General features: G+C 33.1%; 1 pseudogene; it reads right to left on the bottom strand.

The window, feature by feature from the left end:
* On the bottom strand, positions 3,504-7,759 carry LOC104731443 (annotated as a pseudogene).

The raw sequence follows: 9,618 nt of genomic DNA, 5'->3' as shown, positions 1-9,618 counted from the left end.
TTTATTAGGAGCACAAAGTCAGCGGCGCGGTCCTTCACCCTTACATTCGGAGTTGCAGGCGTTGTTATGGGCGATGGCCTCCCTTTCGGAGTCAGGTATTGATTGTCAGTCCTTCGAGTCAGATTGTGCCGAATTAGTGTCAATGGTGCAATGCCCGGATGATTGGCCAGCTTTCTCCAATTTATTGGATGAGTTCAACCTGCTTCGCTCTTCCTATCCTTCCTTCCAGCTAACGAAGATCCCGCGCACGACCAATGTTCGGGCAGACTGCCTTGCTCGATCATCAAGATCTTTACATTCCGCAATTACTTTTGTAAACTCGTTTCCTCCAGTTTGGGCAACCAATCTTAGAGTTTTGTTTTAAATTAATGTTTGGTTGACAAAAAAAAAAAAATCCAAATGTACCACATCATGAACCAAACCAAACTTAGCGTCGCTTCAACTAATTTACTTACTGAATAAAAAAAAACTAAATTCATATACTGAAGGAAAGCACAAATTGGCATGGATATCATATGATTCATATCAAAAACGTGAATGCAAACGTGACTACTATAATAATAATACTATTGACTACTATAATTAAAGACCCAACACTAGTATTATGTTTCGTTTGACTCTCTTTAGCAAAAGCATGAAAACCATGGTTTACAATTAGTTTAACCGTTTTTCATGGTTGTCTCCATCCGGTGAACAAAATAAGGTTTAAACAGCAACTTAAGTCCTGGATTTGTATACTTCGTAATCCTACTATATTAATTGAGAAGTACAAATATGAAACTAACTTTAAAATGTGTAAAAAATTACATTCAATTACTATTAGAAAAAATTAATTAAGCTTAATTAACTAATTTAAATAAATATAATTAAATTAAAAATAAAAAAACACTCACATATCAAATATTAAAAAATCTAAAAAATCTAAAAAAATATTTTCTCTCTCTAATAAATTATAGACGAAATTACTAATTATTTAAAAATATATATATATATATATATATATATATAAACCAATCAGAATTTAAAAAACTAAGATTTTATATCCAAGTATACAATACAATTATTTTAAATAACTTAATTCATTCAGATTTTGTTAAGATTTCAAATTATGATTCTCCTATCATCTTTATTTTTATTTTATTTACAAACTGTTTAGAACTTTCATATAATACTTATAATTAATAAAAGGGTGAGTTACTAGAATATTAAATAAAAGCTTCCTTATTACAAAAGTAACATACAATTGTTTGTTATTACTAGACTAACCTATTGTACCTATACTACCCCTGAAACTAGTGTTGGGAAAAAACGTAATTAGGGTTAATGCCATTAGAAAAAAAAAAAAAAATTGGAAGTTGGGATTAAGTCTACCGATCCTTTGATGGTAGATTTATACACGTGGACTGATTAAAGGTGTACGTCAGATATTTTTGGTACACTTAGTTGTAGTGCTGGTACACTTTGCCGTCGACGTAGATGGTACACTTAGTTGTAGTGTTGGTACACTTATCGGTGGACGTATATGTGTATCAAAAACTAAGTGTACCAAAAATATCTGATGTACACCTTCAACAGTCAATATGACCCAAAAGATATTTATGGTAGACTAATGGCCTGTTGCGACAGATTTATTCGACAGCCTTCTCTCGTTTCAGATATTTTTGGTATACTTGTTTGTTTTTTTGAAATAGTTTTCGGAGTGTGATGGTAGGTTTCTTGTCCGTGGTAGATTTAGTAAGCATTTTTGACAGCTGTAAAGTCTTACCAGAATAACACGAATTTGTTTGAGCTGTCAAAGACAGTCTAGCGTTGCGATAGACTTATTGGAGGTAGATCTAAACACGTTTGCTGTTCTTCCGATCTATGGTGTTCATGTAATAACGTTTGTAGCAGATTCATCAATCGTATTCTGTTTGTCGGCCGGAGCAAACGTCTTTTTCCTACTCTGTTTCGTTAATCTTTCCTCTGGGTTCATCCATGGAAGAGCTAGATATCTGTTCGAAAATCTATATAACTCACTTTTTATAGGTTTTTAATTTAGAAATCAGATGTTGAGATGAAAATCTATAATAGTTGAGTAAAAAACCCACAAGTGAAACCAAAAAAATAGACATAAGTCGTGAAAAAATAAAGTGAGGCAGGGAAAATTAGGGTTTTCAGTCGTATGTTAGAGGTAGAAGACGAGGATATTCTGGTAATTTCGGGTTCATTAAACCTAAAATCGAACGTGTACGTACATATAAACGTGTACGTACATATGAACGCATACGTACATAATGTTCTTGAGATTAGAGTACGTACATAACGTTCTTTTGCTTAGTGTAGGTCCATAAATCCGTTTTAATGAACAATATTATTGTAATTTTGTAGTCATCTTCAACATATCTTATTCTATAACCCTAGCTAATATTGTCGTTGTTGTTCACCGGAAATGGAACAAGTAAGAGATGTTACTAGAAAAAGTAAGAGATGTTACTAGAACAACCTATGTAATTCGTAATTGTTTATTTATCATATTTTCGAGAGGTAATGATCAATAACCATACAAAATTACATTTTAACTATAGAGGGTAATATTTAGATAACATAAATATATAATACTCAGTTCAACTAGGTACAACTAAATATATATTTAGATTTGCATTTATATTTAAAATATGGAAATGATAATTAAGGTTTATAAGAATTTCTAAAACATATTGAACTATTAAAGAACTATGTTTAATCAACAATACAAGAATTTATCACTTTCTAATATATACTATCGTTTTCACATAAAACACTCTTTAAAGTATAAGGAAGACTTAGTAAGTGATCACCTCAAATGAAGCAAAAGAGGTTAGACCGAAGTTCTTATGAACATTGTGTTATGAAATTCTTGTATATGCTAATTAATAGTGATAAATCTTGTGGCCAACTGCTAATTAATAATTTATATTATAGTCCAACTGGAATTACGGAAGAAATGCAAAAGTTCAACTATGAATATGAGAGTACAACTGGACAACTATGTATAATTATGTGTATACCAAATAATTTTTTACTAATATCCTGTTGTCTTTGGTTCATTTTACCACACGTGTGATGATTTTAAATGAATATTCGCCGCCAAAAATATATTTTTTCCGTTTTCACATGATCTATATTTAAACTTATTTATTAGCTCTAGTACAGTTGCACCAAGTAGTTCAAGTTATACTGAAATTTTCTCAGTTGTACCTAAGTGGATCTAGTTGTACATAAAACCTCACATTCACCCAAAAATTCTATTAATTACAACCAAACAAATGTCAGTTCCTCCATCTTGTTACAACTCTTTTTTTTTCTAGTAATATTATAGTAACTCTCCCAAAAAGAAAAAGGAAGAAGATGATCGTTACAGACTAATAATAATCTGTGGATGGGTCGGGACAAAGACTGAACGATACCAAACGAGTGTAAGAAGACACAACAATAAACTATTCTTTGATTTGTGTCATTTTCAGATACATATATAAACTGAGAAGCAAAAATCACGAAATCCATATATAGTATCATTAACAAGTCAAAAAAAACGTCACATCATTATCCCAATTATTCAAATTAACGGACGGACACACAACAAAACGTTGCCGCACCTATAAATACACACTCACACACCAATCCTCTTCTTCATCATCTCTTAACAGTAATCTCTCTCAGTTAACTTTTGTATATTTTCTATCTTTACACAAGATGTGCCACTCTTGGAGCACTGCAGCCTGAATTGCCATGTGCTCTGTTTCTTCTGCTGTCAGCTTAGACAGTGTTCCTTTTTCCTTCTCTTTTTTCTTCTTCTCTTCTTTGTCCTTCCCCTCCTCTTTCTCCTTTTTCTCTTGTTCGTCTTCATCATCGTCTTCTTCTTCTTCTTCTTCTTCGTTTTCTGATTCCTCCTCTGTCTTCGGAGTCTTCTTCGGCTGAGCAGCCATCAACAAAGTTATCCTCTCCATGGAGATCTTCAGCTTCTCGGCCGCGGTTGCCTTCACTTTGTCCTCCGGCATGTACTCAACGCCCCCGTCAGTTAGATCATCACACCATCCCTGGAGATCCGACTCTATTTGCTTTGTGATTGATGCTTTTGAGGCTCTAACCACGAACTTGCACATCATGGTGGTTGTCTCGTCACCCAGATCCATGTTTCTGCTCACTTCACTAGCCCCGAAGATCATCATGCCCACAAAACCTCCATGCCACGTTTTTGCAGCGTAACAAAGTTGTAGTGACATCACGTTAGCGTTTATTAGACCATCAATCCAGTTAAGGGACATGAAGGATAATAAGACCATGCTGAAACTAATGAATCACCTGAAAGCCAGCAACTGTGCGTATGGTGTGGGAACAGACTCTGTGAAATGGCATGACAATGATTTGAGTCCGCTTAAAAATGGTGAAGCACCATACTGTTGTGCAGCTGTTGCCATGAAGCCGCTTCCTTCATACATATATGTGCCAGTTTACTCTGCAACAGCTGGCAAGCTAGGCCACAAACGAAAGAACTCGATCGGTGAGATTTTGTGCGGGAGAAGAAGCTCAGTCAGTGGAATCTTGTAAGGCTGACATCTTACGATCACAGGCTCTCCGAGTTCTGCTTTTGAACCTCTCTTCTGCTTCATAATCTGTGGATCCTCCTCTAGGTAGTCACCGTCATAATCTCCTCTAGCACCACAGAATGGATAGTAAAGGACTTGAGCCCAGAAATCACATCTTTCAAATTGGGACACACCAACGGTGACACTGCATTGTACAGGATCCTACAAGAGTAAAGCACAGAGTGGTTGATAAGACAGCTAAACCGATTGATCTGTAAGAACATAAATTGTTTTAAAACTGGCAAAACCTTAGATATTAGAGAACTGTAATGAGATGGAAATATATAAGCAATGAATACTAAAATCCAACCTGTGAGACAAGATTACGCAGCTGCCGCACTGCTTGAGGAGAACCATCCATGAAGTATAGGGCACCAGACAATCCAACCCGTATATCCACACAATTGAGTTCAAGTTCCGTCAAATTAATTATCTGAAAGGTAACATAAAGCATAAGAATATGTTGAAACGCTAAACTCTACTAACTAAACTATAATCAAGTAAAAATGCAGGATGACACACTAGAATAGATACCAACCTTTAAGTGCAAAGTGACCCTTCCATCATTTGTATCTGCTAAATGGTAAGCTTCTATATAGCAAGGATCACTACTTCCAGTCAAAGGATATGCTGTGGGAGGAACCTTAATAGAAGTCGAGTCGACCCCTTTCGTAAGGAAGATAGTTAATTCGGTGGGCTTTGGCCTCCAAAGCTCTAGAATGGCCTTGTGAGCTTTTGCCGTGACTTGTGGCTGAGTAACTACTGCAAGTTTAGCCAGAAAATCAACATTTTTTACAAAATAAAAAAATATCATAATGAATGAAACAAAACATAGAATGCTAATTAACCATTGTCTTCAATATCCACATTTGTTTTTGACGCTTTCTGCTTTTGTAAGTAAAACAGTTAAGACAAATTCTTAGATTAGGAAAAGCAATCCTGAAAAGATCTTAAAAACAAGGAGTCTCACAGATACAACGTTTTCCAGTCCTTCCAACACTGAAAAATCCACACTCTCCATGTCAACTAGAACCAAAAAAAAAAAAAAGATTCAGATTAGTCAATTTCTGATTAAAAATCCAACCTAATTGCAATATCTAATAAGACTATACTGTATTCAACCATCAGAACCTCTTTAATCAGAAATTTTCAAGATGTAACTGGCCACTTACTTGAGCCTTTGAGAAGATCTGAAGTAATTTCATGTCCTTCCTGTGCCAATGAGACGAGCTGAGAGCAACAAAATAGTCAAATAATTAAGAAATTTAGACTTCAAATTGACTCAGTAAGATATATAAATCTCACACAATCATCATACCTTCATCGCAATGATGAACTCCACCAAACCCAGAAATCCCTGTCGCTTCGAATCCAATTCATATTCTCACAAGTGTTTTCGATTCATGAAATCTTAAGAAAACTAATCGAATGAGTAATAATATACCTGTTTGAGTTCCTGGCGAGAAAGCTTTGACATCGCGAAGAACTTAGTAGCATCATTACCGGAAACACGACCGTCTCCATCTGAAATTTCAGAGAAATACACTTTTATCTTAATGGACCAATACAGAAAAACCTAAACAAAGATAGAACCTAAGAAATCAACTCATCACAAACCATGCCACACACCATTTTTGACAAATGACACAAGGAGCAGAGGCAAAAGAGACTTAGAACTGCAGAAGTATATATTTTACTTACTTGAGTACGCAAGATACGTTTATCAAGGTGAGTCCACATTCTAGTTAATCGTGGTAATTGGTATTCCATTTGTGCAAGAGCAACCTATTTTAACAACTTGGTTAACCTGTGCAAGTCTCAGACCTTCTCCTAGTACAAGAGAGTCCAAACCAGCTGAGACTTTGAATATATGTTGTGTGACGTCCTTGTTATATCCGAAACTGGGATCCCACTCGTCTTGCAAAAAACATAACAAACGTCAGCATTTGCTATTGAGATTGTAATATAGTGATGAGAACATATGACAGAGAAATCATCAGATGGGGGTTGTTGTCACAGATAATGAAAAGTGCATTCTTAATGACCGAGTGAGATTTAAGCATTGTAATAAAAGGCAAAGACCTTAGACATCCACTCAGTAACTTCTTTGACACCACGCTGCTGAGAGAGAGCCAAGACATAAATCTCTATGCGGTTGCAAGTACTGAGAACAGCAGCTTCTTCGATATGATTCAAACCGCATAACTCAGCGATAGCTCGTGGCCATTCAGCTTCAGGAATAGCAAGCTTCTCACGCATCTCAACAGGAGCTGTGTGAATACTAAGCCCAATCACCACAATACTACTTCTTTCCTTTGTGTATCCTGAAAACCATGAAAACAATCGGAGTTCAGTAAAAACTGACACTTTTTAGCTTCAAAGAAGTATACAATTCAATCTCCTCCAAAAAAATCAAAATCAAGAGTAATTAAGGAGATCAGCTAGTAGATCAATATATCGTAAAGATGATTGCTTTTACATCAAAGTATACGAGTAAACTATTCGAATCCAAGCGGCAAAATGTTGAATAGCTTATCAAATTCCATCAAAATTTAGAAATTGGCAGCCAAGGAAAAGAAAAAAACTCCAAATTTGGGATTTGAAGAGAGAGATAACGTACGGTCAATAGCAGAAGACTTGAGCAGTTCAAGAACAGAGACGAATCTTGGCCGGAACGGGAATCTGAAAAAGCTTGATGTCTCTTACAACCACCTCACCGGACTTATCCCCATGGATTTATGCAGAGGCTAGAAGCTAGAGATGTTGATACTCTCTAACAACTTCTTCTTCGGTCCAATCCCAGAAGAGCTTGGTAAATACAAGTCCTTAAACAAAATTAGAATCGTCAAGAATCTTCTCAACGGAACTGTACCAGCGGGGCTTTTCAATCTACCGCTAGTTACGATTATCGAACTCACCGATAATTTCTTCTCCGGTGAACTCACCGATTCTCGAACTCACCGATAATATCTTCTCCGATAACTCAGACAAAATAAAAACTAGATCTAAAACTTTGTTCTCGAGAGAGAAAGTGAATCAAATTAGAAGGAATCAATATGATGTTTTTGCCCACCCAAATTTAAGAGAATCCAAAAAAACACAAATCGATCATTCAAGTTTGTTGTGTTTCAGCTCTCAAGATCAAAAGCATAAAATCTCAATTTTTTTTTCAACCAAATTTAATTATAAATGGCATAAAACGTAATAAAACACACAACTCAGGTATAGAAGTAATTTGCAAACTTTTATGTGTTATTTGAGTAAGTCGAAAATCTCAACGTGTTATTCTAGTAATAAACCTACTTTTATGTAATATTCTAGGTAATTTCCCTTAATAAATGCATATTATTTTCTGCATATGTTGTGATTTGAATTTTTTTAAACGAAGATATATTACTCAATGTATGAGAATGTGTGTTTTAATTTTCACATTGGCGGGTTGGTAAAACTAAATTTATATAGATGATAAATTAATAATTTTTATTTACTCATAATTATAATATTAAAATTACTATTTTATATTTCACAAAATATGATGCAAATACAACAAATAAACAATATAAAACTGTAATAATACGTCAAAAATNAAATAGACTAATATATTTACATAACAATAAAAAATAAATATTATCTCAAACAAAATAATTTTTAAAAAATAAAACAATAATTTTTATTATTATATTATAAACTTTTTTAAAATGTTGACTTGTGCTTTAAGCACGGGATATATCCTAGTTGTTTTTAAATTAAGAAACATATGTATTCACAATGTAGTGTAAATCTCCAGCTATTAATGGTTTTTCTTTGACTATAAAATTTTCCAACCAATTTATTGAATGAAATATAAAACTTCCTCATAGACGAATTCTAAATACATCTATAGATTTGTAGTAATGTTGACAATTGCAAAATGTTACTCTTCGTACATGCAGTTGGGGGTTTGCTATTACATAGATTAAAATGATAATGATAATTTATGAAGAGCAAACAGTAATTAAAATATATGAAAAAGGTTTACAGAAATATAAAGGAGATGTCATGTCAACTTGTGCACTTTTTTGGGACAAAGCTGATATGTTAATATAAAAATTAATTAGTATTAATTATTATTTTTACAAAACTGATATATTAATTAAAACTATAATTCATCATTTGTTTTTCCAGTTAACTTGTCAGAGAAACTGAAGAACAGAAACTTACGAAATCTTATATTAAACTCCATTCTTATGCCCTTCTTGATAAGAAATTAGCGTTTTTTTAATTAGTGCCACTTCATTTTAAATTATAATAACAAGAATTCGATTTAAATAAATTATAATATATCTATATGCTAATGCAACAAAACATTTGGTTTTTCTACAGAATTTACAATTTCAGTAATAATAATCTATACTAATAAAAAGTAGAAGCTACAAGCTTCTAAGACTGTCCAACTAGGATTTAAAACCTCCAATTGTAATAAGACATATCACTCATTAACATTTTTTTAAATTTCTAAAATTTTCTATATTAAGCATTACTTTAAAACAACCTATAAAGATTTGACATGTCATTCATTAACATTTTTTTAAATTTCTAGAATTTTTTAGAAAAAGGAAAATTTTAAATTTATGGAAATAAAAGAACTATGCACAATATCCCACATCAGCTAGAAAAGTTTTAGACAATGGTTCAGAACCAGTATAAATAAGATCAATATGTTTCCAATAACGAATGAGCAGGAAAGCTTGATTTATCAAGCGTCCAAGTTTAAAAATTATTCGGTTGGATCCGGTTTTTTATTTGATCAAACTAAAACTTTAAAAAGTTTCAAAAAAATATTATAATTTTTAAAATTTTTAAAAGTTTAAATATTATAAATATTGAAACTTTTAAAAGTTCTTAACTTTTAAAAAGTTTTTAAATATTATAATTTTTAAAAAGTAGGAGCTGTAAGCTCATTAAGGCGTCCACATGGGATTTAAAACAACTAATAGGGATTAGACATGTCGTTAATTAACATTTTTTAAAA

This window comes from Camelina sativa, chromosome 12 (genome assembly GCF_000633955.1).
Source record: "Camelina sativa cultivar DH55 chromosome 12, Cs, whole genome shotgun sequence".
In the NCBI taxonomy this organism is placed as follows: Eukaryota; Viridiplantae; Streptophyta; class Magnoliopsida; order Brassicales; family Brassicaceae; genus Camelina; species Camelina sativa.
Note: the sequence above shows the minus strand (reverse complement) of the source record. Positions and strands in the feature narration are given on the sequence as shown.